This window comes from Bos mutus, chromosome 15 (assembly GCF_027580195.1).
Source record: "Bos mutus isolate GX-2022 chromosome 15, NWIPB_WYAK_1.1, whole genome shotgun sequence".
NCBI classification, from domain to species: Eukaryota; Metazoa; Chordata; class Mammalia; order Artiodactyla; family Bovidae; genus Bos; species Bos mutus.
Window position 1 is genome coordinate 73,193,999 of NC_091631.1, and position 15,552 is coordinate 73,209,550.

The 15,552-nt window shown below is 38.9% G+C and overlaps 1 non-coding gene across 1 annotated transcript; it reads left to right on the top strand.

Moving 5' to 3' along the window:
* LOC138991065 (small nucleolar RNA SNORA57) lies at nucleotides 1-150 on the top strand. Its single transcript, XR_011467110.1, has one exon. It is a non-coding gene; the product is annotated as a small nucleolar RNA SNORA57 (small nucleolar RNA).
* The last annotated feature ends 15,402 nt before the right edge of the window (nucleotides 151-15,552 follow it).

Sequence of the window (15,552 nt, forward strand, 5' to 3'; positions counted from 1 at the left end):
CCTCTGTGAATCAGGATAGCATTAAACAACTTTCCTTTCAGTCCTGGTCATGTGCAGAGGTCCAGAAAGGGCTCTGGCCTTCTCTGTGTCCTGCCTTTGGTACCGGTGGCTTCCAGTCTGTGAGTACTAACCTCGAGCACCCGGACATCAGGCTCCAAGGAGCAGCCAGGTTCCCCAAGGTACTGATTCATTCTCCTTTGATATCAGGTCTGTGGAGCCGCCCTGGGAGCCTGAGCTGTGCTAGCCTCTCCTCTCCCACTTCACATTTCAAATGAAGGCTGTTCTACAGGAAAATAAATAAAACAAAATTATATTCCCATGGGGTAATCAGGCAAGATGGGTGTGCCATGATGTTTGTGAAGCATTTCAAACATTTAAATGAATACGTGGTGTGTTTTTTTTTTAAGACAAGGATTCATATTTATGTGTTGCTGTAAATGTATTCATCAGCCTCCTACATGCTAAAGCAACTCCACAGTTAATAATCCCTAACTTTAATCCCTTTCATTTATACATCAAAGAATATCTCTAAACAAGAGATAGTTAAAAATAATTAAAAATCCAAAGTCAGGCTAGACCAGAACAACCTCACTAGTAAACTGGTAAAGCAGGACAATATTCAATATGACCAGAATCCCCATGCAGTATTGGCCCTGTGTGTGTGTGTATGTGGCAGTCGCTCAATCATGTCCAACTCTTTGTGACCCCATGGACTATAGCCTGCCAGGCTCCTCTGCCCATGAATTCTCCAGGCAAGAATTGATAACCATTCTTGCCTGGAGGAATGGCTGGAGTGGGTAGCCATTCCTTCTCCAGAGGATCTTCCTGACCCAGGTATTGAACCTGGTCTCCAGCATTCCAGGCAGATTCTTTACTGTATGAGCCACCAGGAAGCCCATTATTGGCCCTAACTCCTCCAAAAAGAGATGTTATAATTTTAGACCAGAGTGGCTTCATTAAATAAGAAAAGTAGAAGGACAAAAATATACATTCCTTGCAAATTAAAGTGAATAGTGTTTTGCATGCGACCAAAGTGAACACTAAGTAAGAATGTGATAATATATACATTTCAAATAATGTAAGAAAAGTGCCTTACAACACTGAGTTTTAACTTTTAGGGAAAAAAAAGAATTCTCTTTCAAATTGAGAAGGTAAACTTAGAAGAAACCAAAGAAAATACCACTTTCCTCAGTGAATAAACTTATAAAATCACTACAAGGTACAATAATCTCTTAGGCAAAGAATATCAAAAAAATTTTTTTTTAATTAGACACATCTGTGATACACAGAGTTTCTAATAACTGATAAGAAATTTAGGTTTATCTTTAAAACTGGTGTCAGAGAGGATACTTGCTTTCAAGAGCATGAAAAATATTTGAATATTTGAACTAAGGATGAGTCTGGAAATTTTTTAAATAGATGTTTTAATTATAAAATTATAAAGGGGGGGCAAATTATAGATAGATAGATACGTCCTATGTCTTGATAAAATTTTATGAAGTGGACACACCTATGTAACCACCACCTACATGAAGATATAGAGCATTACTAGCACCCCAAAGTATTATACATTACCCCCGAAGACAATTGCCATTCTGATTTCTATCACCAGAGATTTAATTTGTCCATTTTGGGCCTTTACATAAATAAAATCATACTGGGAAATATATATATACATATATATAATATTAAAATAAAATTAGCATCAGAGATGATTACCAATGACTTTATTTTAAATCCATGTTGGCAAAGCACATGAAAAGATGCTCAACATCACTAAGTTCATTTCAGTTCAGTTCAGTCGCTCAGTCGTGTCCGACTCTTTGCGACCCCATGAATCGCAGCGCACCAGGCCTCCCTGTCCATCACCATCTCCTGGAGTTCACTCAGACTCACGTCCATCGAGTCAGTGATGCCATCCAGCCATCTCATCTTCTGTCGTCCCCTTTTCCTCCTGCCCCCAATCCATCCCAGCATCAGAGTCTTTTCCAATGAATCAACTCTTCACATGCTGCTGCTAAGTCACTTCAGTCATGTCCGACTCTGTGCGACCCCATAGATGGCAGCCCACCAGGCTCCCCTGTCTCTGGGATTCTCCAGGCAAGAACACTGGAGTGAATTGCTATTTCCTTCTCCAACTCTTCGCATGAGGTATCACTAAATTAGAGAAATACAAATCAAAACTACAATGAGCGATCACCTCACATCAGTCCAAATTCATCAAAAAGTATACAAACAATAAACGCTAGAGAGGGTATGGTGAAAGGGCAACCCTCCTACACTGTTGATGGAATGTAAATTGGTACAACCTCTATGAGGTTCAAAAAAAAACTGAAAATAAGTTGTCATATAATCCAGCAATCCCACTCCTGGCACATATGCAGAGAAAACCATAATTATAAAAAATGCATGCACTCCACTGTTAATTACAGTGCTGTTTACCATAGCCAGAGAAAACTCTTGAGAGTCCCTTGGACTGCAAGGAGATCCAACCAGTCCATTTTGAAGATCAGCCCTGGGATTTCTTTGGAGGGAATGATGCTAAAGCTGAAACTCCAGTACTTTGGCCACCTCATGCGAAGAGTTGACTCATTGGAAAAGAGTCTGATGCTGGGAGGGATTGGGGGCAGGAGGAAAAGGGGACGACAGAGGATAAGATGGCTGGATGGCATCACTGACTCAATGGACATGAGTCTGAGTGAACTCTGGGAGTTGGTGATGGACAGGGAGGCCTGGCGTGCTGTGATTCATGGGGTTGCAAAGAGTCGGACACAACTGATTTGATCAGATCTGACTTACCATAGCCAAGACATGGAAGCAGCCTAAATGTCCATCTACAGAGGAATGGATAAAGAATATATATATAGTGGGATGTATATTTATATATATAGTGGAATATTACTCAGCCTTTAAAAAGAATGAAATAATGTTATTTGCAGCAACATGGATGAACCTAGAGCTTGTCATACTGAGTGATGTAAGTCAGACAGATAAAGACAAATATCATATGATACTGCTTATATGTGGAATCTAAAAAAAATGACACAAATGAGTTTATTTATAAAACAGAAATAGAGTCACAGATGTAGGAAGCAATCTTGTGGTTACTAGGGAGGAAAGAGTGGGAGGGGTAAATTGGGAGATTGAGATTGACATATACATGCTATTATATATAAAATAGATAACTAATAAAGACCTGAAGGCAGGAGGAGGAAGGGACAACAGAGGATGAGATGGCTGGATGACACCACCAACTCAGAGGACATGAGTTTGAGCAAACTCTGGGAGATGGTGAAGGACAGGGAAGCCTGGAGTGCTGCAGTCCATGGAGTCCCAAAGAGTTGGACATGACTGAGCAATTGAACAACAGCAAATAAGGACCTACTGTGTATCACAGAGAACCTTACTCAATACTCTGTAATGACCTACATGGGAAAGGAATCTTTAAAAGAGTGGGTATATGCATACACATAACTGGCTCACTTTGCTGTACAGCAGAAATGAACATGACATTGTAGACCAACTATACTCCAATAAAAATTTTTAACTTAAATAAATCCATGTTGGAAGTAAAATGCACTAACACCAGTCAACACAAGAAATATATAGATTTGCATAAAGGATACTCTTGCTTTCCAAACCCTTCTCTGAATCTCATCTCCCTTCCCTTTATGTCACCTCAAGGTCAGTGTCCCTCTGTGAAGTCCTGCTGTCCAGTGCAGTTTCTGGATCAAGGCACTGACTACAGAACTGAGGTGCAATTGCACCTGAGGGCTTTCTTCTCACTCCTATCCAGAAATTCCTCAAAACTGAAACTCTTCCACAAAGATTCACAGCCTCATCACCTCAAGCAATAAGTCTACCTTTCATCTTCTCATGGACAGAAAGATCAAGCCCTGAGCCTTCGGGAATGGGAGCACTAACTCCAAGACCCTAGATTACCAGAGAACTAACCCTAGGGAGTATCAAATACTGAGAACCTACACAAAGGAAACCACTTGAATACAAGACCCGACATCACCCAACCACCAGTAGCACCCTGTGCAGGATGCCTCATCTAAACAACAAACAAAACAAAAATACAAACCCACTCATCAGCAGACAAGATACCACCTCACTCAGCCTTGTGCATCAGAAGAAAAACAAAAACTCAGCAAAAATCTCACCCTATACAAAGCTTACACAAACCACTGGACCAACCTTAGGAGAGCAGAAACCAAAAGGAAGAAAGAATCCAAACTTGAAGCCTGGGGAAAGGAGACCTCAAACACAATAAGTTAAAAAAAAAAAAAAGATAATGAAGGAGAAATACTACACAAATGAAGGAACAAACTGGAAACACAGAAGTCCAAATAAATGAAGAGGAAATAGGCAAACCCCCTGAAGAATTCAGAATAGTCATAGTAAAGATGATCAAAAACCTTGAAAATAAAATGGAGAAAATGCAAAAATCAATTAACAAAAACCTAGAAAAAGAATAAACATATAAACAACACAATTACTGAAATTAAAAAATACTCTAGAAGGAATTGATAGCAGAATATCTGAAGCAGAAGAATGAATCAGTGAACTAGAAGATAAAATGGTGGAAATAACTTCTTAAGAGCAGAATAAAGTAAAAAGAATGAAAAGAACTGAGGATAGTCTCAGAGATCTGTGGGGTAATATCAAATGCACCAACATTAGAATTATAGGGGTCTCAGAAGAAAAGCAAAAGAAAGGGTATGAGAAAATTTTTAAAGAGATTATAGTTGAAAATTTCCCCAACATGGAAAAGGAAATAATCAAGTTCAAGAGGCGCAAAGAATCCCATACAGGATAAACCCAAGGAGAAACATGCCAAGACACATACTAATCAAACTAACAAAGACTAGATACAAAGAAAGAATATTAAAAGCAGCAAAGGAAAAGCAACAAGTAACATACAAGGAAAACCCCATATGTTTAATAGCTGATCTTTCAGCAGAAACTCTGCAGGCCAGAAGGGAATGGCAGGATATATTTAAAGTACTGAAAGGGAAAAATCTACAGCCCAAAATTACTGTACCCAGTAAGGATCTCATTCAAAATTGATGGATAAATAAAAAGCTTTTCAAACAAGCAAAAGTTAAGAGTATTCAGTACCACCAAACCAGCTTTACAACAAATGTTAAAGGGACTTAGTCAAGAAATACAAGAGAAGAAAAAGATCTACAAAATCAACCCCAAACAATTAAGAAAATGGCAATAGGAACATATCTATCAATAATTAATTTAAACATAAATGGATTAAATGCTCCAACCAAAAAACACAGACTGGCTGAATGGATACAAAAACAAGACCCATATATGTGCTGTCTACAAGAGACCCACTTCAGATTTAAAGACACATATAGACTGAAAGTGAGAAGATGGAAAAATATATTCCATGCAAATGGGAAGCAAAAGAAAGCTGGAGCAGCAATCCTCATATCAGACAAAATAGACCTTAAAATAAAGAAGATTACAAGAGATAAGGAAGGACACTACATGATGATCAAGGGATCAATCCAAGAGGAAGACATAACAATTGTATACATCTATGCCCCCAACATAGGAACACTTCAATACATAAGGCAGACATGAACAGACATAAAAGGAGAAATTGACAGTAACACAATAATAGTAGACTTTAACACCCCACTCACACCAATGGACAGATCATCAAAACAGAAAATTAATAAGGAAACAAGTCTTAAATGATACATTAGATGAGGCGGATCTCATTGATATCTTCAGGACATTCCCTCCAAATGCAGAAGAGTACATCGTCTTCTCAAGTGCACATTCTCCAGGATAGACCACATCTTGGGTCACAAATCAAGCCTCAGTAAATTTAAGAAAACTGAAATTATATCAAGCATCTTCTCTGACCACAACGCTAAGAGACTAGATATCAATTACAAGAAAAAAACTAAGAAACACAAACACATGGAGATTAAACAATATGTTTCTAAATAACCAACAGGTACTGAAGAAATAAAAAGGGAAATCAAGAAATTTCTAGAAACAAATGACAATGAAAACACGACAACTCAAAACCTATGGGACGCAGCAAAAGCAGTTCTAAGAGGAAAGTTTATAGCAATACAATCCTACCTCAAGAAACAAGAGAAACACTGAATATACAACCTAACTTTACACCTGAAACAACTGGAAAAAGACGAACAGCAACAACAACAACAACAAAAATTATCAGAAGGAAAGAAATCATAAAGATCCGAGCAGAAATAAATGAAAAACAAACAATAGTAAAGATTAATAAAACTAAACGCTGGTTCTTTGAGAAAATAAAATGACAAACGTCTAGTCAGACTCATCAAGAAAAAAAAGAATCAAATCAACAAAATTAGAAATGAAAAAGGAGAGGTTAAAACAGACAGTGCAGAAATACAAAGGATTATAAGAGGATATTATGAACAACTATATGGCAATAAAATGGGTAACCTGGAAGAAATGGGCAGATTCTTAGAAAAGTTCAATCTTCCAAGAATGAACCAGGAAGAAATAGAAATTATGAACAACCCAAATACTGAAATTGAATCTGTGATCAAAAATCTCAAGCCCAGGAGCAGATGTCTTCACAGGAGAATTTCATCAAACATTTAGAGAAGAGCTAATGCCTATTCTTCTAAAACTCTTGCATAAAGTTACAGAGGAAGGAACACTTCCAAACTCATTCTGCAAGGCCACCATCACTCTGATACCAAAGCCAGACAAAGGCAACACAAAAAAGAAAGCTACAGGCCAATACCACTGATAAACATAGATGCAAAAATCCTCAACAAAATTTTAGCAAACAGAATTCAGCAACTCATCAAAAACTCATACACCATGATCAAGTTGGGTTTATTCCAGGGATGCAAAGATTCTTCAATATATGGAAATCAGTCAATGTGATTACACAATATTAACAAATTGAAATATAAAAACCATATGATAATCTCAATAGATGCAGAAAAAGCCTTTGACAAAATTCAGCACCCACTTATGATTAAAACTCTTCAACAAATGAGCATAGAAGGAACCTACCTCAACATAGTAAAGGCTGTACATGAAAAGTTTACAGCAAACATTATTCTCAATGGTGAAAAACTGAAAGCATTCCCCCTAAGATCAGAAACAAGACAAGGGTGTCCACTTTCACCACTATTATTCAAAATATTTCTGGAAGTCCTAGCTACAGCAATCAGAGAAGAAAAAGAAATAAAAGGAATCCAGATTGGAAAAGAAGTAAAGCTCTCACTGTTTGCAGATGACATGAAACTGTACATAGAAAACCCTAAAGATAGTATCAAAAAATTACTAGAGCTAATCAGTGAATTTAGCAAAGTTGCAAGATACAAAATCAATACACAGATATCACTTGCATTTCTATATACTAACGATGAAAAATCAGAAAGAGAAATTAAGGAATCAATCCCATTCACCATTGCAACAAAAACAATTAAAGATCTAGGAATAAACTTATCTAAGGAGATAAAAGAACTGTACACAGAAAGTTATAAGACACTAATGAAAGAAATCAAAGATGACAGAAACATATGGAGAGATATTCCATGTTCCTGGGTAGGAAGAATCAATATTGTGAAAATGACTATACTACCAAACACAATCTACAGATTCAATGCAAACCCTATCAAATTATCAATGGTATTTTTCACAGAACCAGGACAAAAAAAATTCACAATTCATATGGAAACACAAAAGATCCCAAATAGCCAAATTAGTCTTAAGAAAGAAGAATCAACCTTCCTAACTTCAGAGTATACTACAAAGCTACAGTCATCAAGACAGTATGGTACTGGCACAAAAACATACATCTAGACCAAAGGAATGAGATAGAAAGCCCAAAAATAAACCCATGCACCTATGGGTACCTTATTTTTTACAAAGGAGGCAAGAATATACAATGGGGCAAAGAGAGCCTCTTCAATAAATGGTGCTGAGAAAACTGGACAGCTCCATGTAAAAAAATGAAATTAGAACACTTCCTAACACCATACACAAAGACAAACTTAAAATGGATTAAAGACCTAAATGTAAGAAACTATAAAACTCTTAGAGAAAAACATAGGCAGAACACTGGATAACATAAATCAAAGCAGATCCTCTGTGACCCACCTCCTAGAGTAACAGAAATAAAAACAAAAGTAAACAAGTGGGACCTGATTAAACTTAAAAGCTTTTGCACAGCAAACTATAAGCAAGGTGAAAAACCCTCAGAATGGGATAAAATAATATCAAATGAAACAACTGACAAAGGATTAATTTCCAAAGTATACAAGCAGCTCATAAAACTCAATACCAGAAAAAAAAAAAACAATCAAAAAGTGAGAAAAAGACCTAAACAGACATTTCTCTGAAGAAGACATACAGATGGCTAACAAACACATGAAAAGATGCTCAACATCGCTCATTATTAGAGAATTGCAAATCAAAACTACAGTGAGATATCACCTCACACCAGTCAGAATGGCCATCATCAAAAAGTCTACAAACAATAAATGCTGGAGAGGGTGTGGAGAAAAGGGAAGACTTTTGCACTGTTGGTGGGAATGTAAACTGATACAGCCACTATGGAAGACGGTATGGAGATTCCTTAAAAAACTAGGAATAAAACCACCATATGACCCACCAATCCCACTCCTAGGCATATACCCTTAGGAAACCAAAATTGAAAAAGACACGTGTGCCGCATTGTTCATTGCAGCACTATTTACAATAACTAGAACATAGAAGCAACCTAGATGTCCACTGACAGATGAATGCATAAAGAAATGGTACATATACACAACAGAATATTACTCAGCCATAAAAAGGAACACATTTGAGCCAGTTCTGATGAGCTTATTATACAGAGTGAAGTAAGTCAGAAAGTAAAAGATAAATATTGTACTCTAATGCATATATTCAGAACCTAGAAAAAGGGCACTGAAGAATTTATTTACAGGGCAGCAGTGGAGAAGGCAATGGCAACCCACTCCAGTACTCTTGCCTGGAAAATCCCATGGACGGAGGAGCCTGGTGGGCTGCAGTCCATGGGGTCGTGAAGAGTCAGACACGACTGAGCGACTTCACTTTTACTTTTCACTTTCATGCATTGGAGAAGGAAAGGGCAACCCACTCCAGTGTTCTTGCCTGGAGAATCCCAGGGACGGGGGAGCCTGGTGGGCTGCCATCTATGGGGTCGCACAGAGTCGGACATGACTGAAGCAACTTAGCACCAGCAGCAGCAGCAGTGGAGAAACAGACAGAGAGAATAGACTAATGGACATGGAGAGAGAGGAGGAGAGGGTGAGATGTAAAGAAAGAATAACATGGAAACTTATATTACCATATGTAAAATAGATAGCCAACGGGAATTTGCTCTATGGCTCAGGAAACTCAAACAGGGGCTCTGTATCAACCTAGAGGGGTAGACTGGGGAGGGAGATGGGAGGAAGGTTCAAAAGGGAGGGGATATATGTGTACCTATGGCTGACTCATGTTGAGGTTTGAGAGAAAACAACAAAATTCTGTAAAGCAATTACCCTTCCATTAAAAATAATTTTTTAAAAGAAATATGTAGGTAACTTTTTGTTTCTAAGAACAAAACCTTGTTAGTTTAAGTCAGAATGGCAATGTCTGTGTTCCTACAAATGTCAATGCTTTTAGAGAAAACTACATTGTGTGTGTGTTTATAAGTATATAAAAATAGATAAATTTTTACATGTATCAGATTTTCTCAATTTCATGTATTTTTTCTTTTTCAATTGAAATCTTTCAGTGAATAACTAAATATGACTAGTAAGAGAGCATGGCAGTGTCATGTTGTACTGCCTTATCTAATGCACTGAGAAGGGTGTGTCATTTCTGTGGCACTCCTCCCAAAACTCTACAAACTCAATAATCTGGAGAAAAACATCACACAAACTCAGACAAATTAAGGACATTCTACAAAACGCTTGATCAGTACTTTCCAAAAGTGCCAAGATTGTGAAATGAAAGGAAAGGCTGACGAACTGTCCCAGATTAGAAGAGACTAAAGGACAGAACGAATGTAACATGAAGTCTTGGGTGGGACTCAGAAACAGAACAAGGACATTACTGGGGAGGGAAATGGTGAAATCCTAATGAAATCTGTAGTTCAGTCAATAGTAGTGTACAAATGTTTGTTGCTAAGTTTTGATAACTCCACCATGGTTATATGAGATGTTAACATTAGGGAAAGCTGAGTAATGGGTATTTAGGAACTCTCTGTACTGTCATGGCCACTCTTTTGTAAATCTAAAATTATCTCAAAATTAAAAGGCTAAAATGTTTTAAATTCTTAAAATGTTTTAACATTTTTGTTGTACCATATGAAAGTGAAAGTCGCTCAGTGGTGTCCAATTCTTTGCGACCCCATGGACTGCATAGGCCAAAATACTGGAGTGGGTAGCCTACCCCTTCTACAGCGAATCTTCCCAACCCAGGAATCAAACCTGGGTCTCCTGCATTGCAGGCGGATTCTTCACCAACTGAGCTATCAATTTTGGCTCAGAACAAATGGCACTATGGTCATATAAAACATTAAAACATATAATTTTAAGCTTAAAAATATATTAAGCTTAAACTATTAACAAATGGCACTATAGTTATATAAAACATTAAAACATATAATTTTAAGCTTAAAAATATATTAAGTACTTATGTATGTAACTTGCCTAGTGGCTCAGGGATAAAGAATCTGCCTGCAGTGCAGCAGACCCAGGGGATGCAGGGTCGATCCCTGGGTCGGGAAATGGCAACCACTCCAGTATTCTTGTCTGGGAAATCCCATAGAGAGAGGAGCCCAGTGGACTGCAATCCATAAAATGGCAAACAGTTGGACACAACTGAGCACACACACACACTCACATACTTATGTATTAATATATATGTCATTTTGATATGATTATACAGAGCAACGTTCCTACCCACAGGAGTTGATAATTTAGACAGTCTGTCTGAAAACCATATTCCAAGCCAACATCAGTGATGCTGAAGAAGAGAAAGCTCACTCTTGCCAAAGCAGTAGAGGAGCCTCAAGAATGCTTAATAGCAAGGCTGTATGCCTCACTGCATTCGCAGGGGCAGCAAAGGTAAGAGCTCTCTGGGTGGGAAAACACTGGAAGAGACTTTCTGAGGCCCACAAAGTCCGACTATAGCACCCACAGCAGGGCCTTCACTTCATCTCCGCCAAGGTTCTCGTGCTTGCAAGCCCCCATTAGCTTATGTTTTATCAGAATGGGGAAATAAACTTCTTACTGCCATAGCAGTGGAATGAGGGGTGGTGGGAATCCATTAAGCACTAGTTATTTGAAAAACAAGAAAGAAAAACTCGCAAAGAAAAAATGATTTTATCTTGCACTGAAGATCTTCATCTTATAATAAGAGCTAATGCTAAAGCTGAAACTCCAGTACTTTGGCCACCTCATGCGAAGATTTGACTCATTGGAAAAGACCCTGATGCTGGGAGGGACTAGGGGCAGGAGGAGAAGGGGACGACAGAGGATGAGATGGCTGGATGGCATCACTGACTCGATGGACGTGAGTCTGAGTAAACTCTGGGAGTTGGTGATGGACAGGAAGGTGTGGTGTGCTGCAATTCATGGGGTTGCAAAGAGTCGGACACAACTGAGCGACTGAACTGAACTGAATGTCTACTGAAAGCTCACAATATGCCAAATCTTGTGTAAAGCTCTTTACATGCAGACCTTTGTCTAATCCTCCTAGCAACCCCACTGAGGGAAGAACTGCTGTGTCCGTATTTCAAATGAAGGAACTGAGGTGAAGTGAGGTTGAGAAACATGCCCAAGTTCACAAAGCTAGAAAAAAAAGACATATCCAGGACTCACACAAAAGTCCATTTGACTTTAGACTTCATTTACCGCTTGTAATATACAACCAGGTCTCTCTACAGAGCAGAATTTCCCAGATGATATGAGTATGGGCAGAGGAACCTGGAGGGCTCCATGAGGTTGCAAAGAGTTGGACACGACTGAGCAACTAACACACACTAACATACATTAACACACTTGAGTATGGGCATACCTACAAAATTGTAAGCAAGCTAAAACTATGTTTTAATCTTTTTGCAAACTTCTAAAGTGAACATATAAGAAAAACTTTTATAAACAGGTACAAATACCACTTGGATGGAGAACTGTTTAATTTGCCATATGAGGACTTGGAACATGTTGAAACTTGACTCTGATTCCTTCAGCTTTTGTAGATCACAATGGAATGTACTAGGCACCCTGTCTTCTTAATACTGCTAGCCAAATGACAAACGTAACCACTTCGCCTACTTGGCTAGTCTAAGAAAGGGATGGAAGAACAAAGATTATTCAGTCTCAGCTGTGTGTTGCTAAAGTGAAGATCATCCCCCAGGGTGTCATGGGGAAATATTAGGGAAACCTAAATTTTCCTCCAAAATTCTTTTCCCTTCCCTTCCCTTGTTTGACAAAGCCTAACTCTCCCTCACCATCAGTAAGTCAAAAAAGCCTCTCTGGTTTGCTATGGAAATTGGATAGATGCTTTTTAGTGGCATGGTTAGAAGGAGAGGATGGAAGAACTAATGGAGAGATCATGAGGAAATTATCTCCTCACAGCATCTGTTCATAGCACTTTTCTTTGCTCGTTTATTAAATGTGCATTTTAAGCACTGACTATGTCACAGACACAACTAGAGAAATGAAAATGAACAACACATCTTTTGCCTTCCAGTAGTTCAGTTTCCTAGGGAAAAGAGGTCACCAGGTCTAAGAGGATTACAGTTGAGTGAGTGAAATGGAGAAAACACATGCTTGCACTTAACTTTGCCTGGGAAAGTCAAGATATTGGAGGTTGAGGTATAAGTTAGGGTTCAACAGGCAGAGAGAAGCACAGTATTTCAGGAAGAGGGAACAGCATGTGCAAGACGATTAGGAGGAGTTGAGCACGACCACAGGTCAGGCTGCAAGCTGTGGAGTGGCAGTGTATGAGGCTAGAAAGGCGGACAGGAGCCAAACCAAAGAGCGTAACTGTCTCGTCCTCTTACTAAATTATAGAACATGTCTTATTTACCAGTTTATCCCTATCTCAGTGTATGCCATGTGGTAGGTTCTCACATAACAGTAATAGTCCAACACAAAATTACGTGTAATTTTATGTCTCTCAATCAGTTGTAAAACTAGATCCACTGTATTGTCAGATTTTTTTTTAACTAATGTAGTATACTGCCCTCTAGTGGTTAGGAAACAATAGGCTTTCTATCACAATGAATGCCAGTAGTTTCACCCGGATTTGCTCTGCTGCTGCTGCTAAGTCGCTTCAGTTGTGTCCGACTCTGTGAGACCCCATAGACAGCAGCCCAGCAGGCTCCCCCGTCCCTGGGATTCTCCAGGCAAGAACACTGGAGTGGGTTGCCATTTCCTTCTCCAATGCATGAAAGTGAAAAGTGAAAGTGAAGTTGCTCAGTTGTGTCTGACTCCTAGCGACCCCATGGACTGCAGCCCACCAGGCTCCTCCGTCCATGGGATCCTCCTTTCATGCCTTAGCTATTGAAAACAATGCTGCAATGAACATGGGGGTTTGGACATCTTTTTGAGATAGTGATTTCATTTCCTTCAGATAAATACCCAGAAATAGAATCGCCTGATTATGTGGTAGTACTTTTTATTTTTTGAGGAATTTGAAAATTGCTTGGAAGTTAACTGAATTTATTGTGGTAATCACTTTGCAATGAATATATTATTTGGTACACATAAGAGTAATACAATGTAACACATCAATTGTTTTGTTGCTCATTTGTGGCCAACTCTATGCAACAGTATGGACTAGCCCGCCAGGCTCCTCTCTCCAAGGGATTTCCCAGGCAAGAATACTGGAGTGAGTTGCCATTTCCTTCTCCAGGGGATCTTCCCAATCCAGGGATCAAAGCCATGTCTCCTGCATTGCAAGCGGATTCTTTACCACTGAGCCACCAAGGGAAGACCCATCAATCATATCTCACTTCAAAAACAAAGCTATGCTAGTTACAACCAATAAGATACATTCACTCACTGATATCTTGCCACCCAGTTTGAAAATCAGTGCAAACGAAGCAACCGACAAAGGATTAATCTCCTAATTATATAAACAGCTCATACAGCTCAATATCAGAAAAACAGTCCAAAAATGGGCAGAAGACATAGACATATCTTCAAAGAAGACAGACAGATGGCAAATGAACACATGAAAAATGAAAATATATTCAACATTGCTCATTATTAGAGAAATGCAAATCAAAACTACAATGAGGTATCACCTCACCCCAGTCAGAATGGCCATCATCAAAATGTCTACAAATAATCAATGCCGAGCAGACGTGCAGGAAAGGAAACCCTCCTACACCGTTGGTGGGAATATAAATTGGTGCGGCCACTGTGGAGAACAGTACAGGGATTGTTTTAAAAGCTAGGAATAGAACTACCGTATAACCCAGCAACCCCACTACTGGGCATATACCCTGCTGCTGCTAAGTTGCTTCAGTCATGTCCGACTCTGTGCAGCCCACCAGGCTCCCTCGTCCCTGGGATTCTCCAGGCAAGAACACTGGAGTGGGTTGCCATTTCCTTCTCCAAAACCCTGAGTAAACCACAATTCAAAAAGATACATACCCCAATGTTCATTGCAGCACTATTTACAATAGCCAGGACAAGGAAGCAACCTAGATGTCCACTGACATATGAATGGATAAAGAAGATGTGGTATATATATACAATGGAATATTACCCAGCCATAAAAAATAATGAATTTGAGTCGGTTCTAGTGAGATAGTTAAACCTACAGCCTGTTTTACAGTGAAATAAATCAGAAATTACAGAAAAATATTGTATATTAATGCATATACATGGAGTCTAGAAAAATAGTACTAATGAACCTATTTCAGGGAAGGAATGGAGATGCAAATGTAAAGAATGGACTTGTGGACACAGGAGGGGAAAGAGAAGGTAGGAGAATTGACATCCACACACTACCACGTGTAAAATAGATGGCTAGTGGGAAGCTGCTGTATAACACAGGGAGCCCAGCCCTCACGTCTGTAATATCCTGGAAGGAAGGGATGAGGGGAAGGGAGACTCAAGAGGGAGGGGACATATAATCATTATTGCTGATTAGCGCTAGTATACAGGCAAAAACCAACACACCATTGTGAAGCAATTATCCTCCACCCAAATAAATTTTAAAAAAGAAAATCAGTGGTCTCTGACAATATTCATTTCATTTTAATATATTGTTTTATATATTTGGTGTTCCCTGGTGGCTCAGACAGCACAGTATCTACCCACAATGTGGGAGACCCAGGTTCAATCCCTGCATGGGGAAGATAAGATCCCCTGGAGAAGGGAATGGTTACCCACTCCAGTACCCTTGCCTGGAGAATCCCATGGACAGAGGAGCCTGGTGGGCTACAGTTGATGGGAACTCAAAAAGTCAGAAATGACTAAGCAACTAATGCTTTATTTTCACTTTACATATTTATATATATATATATCATAGACTATG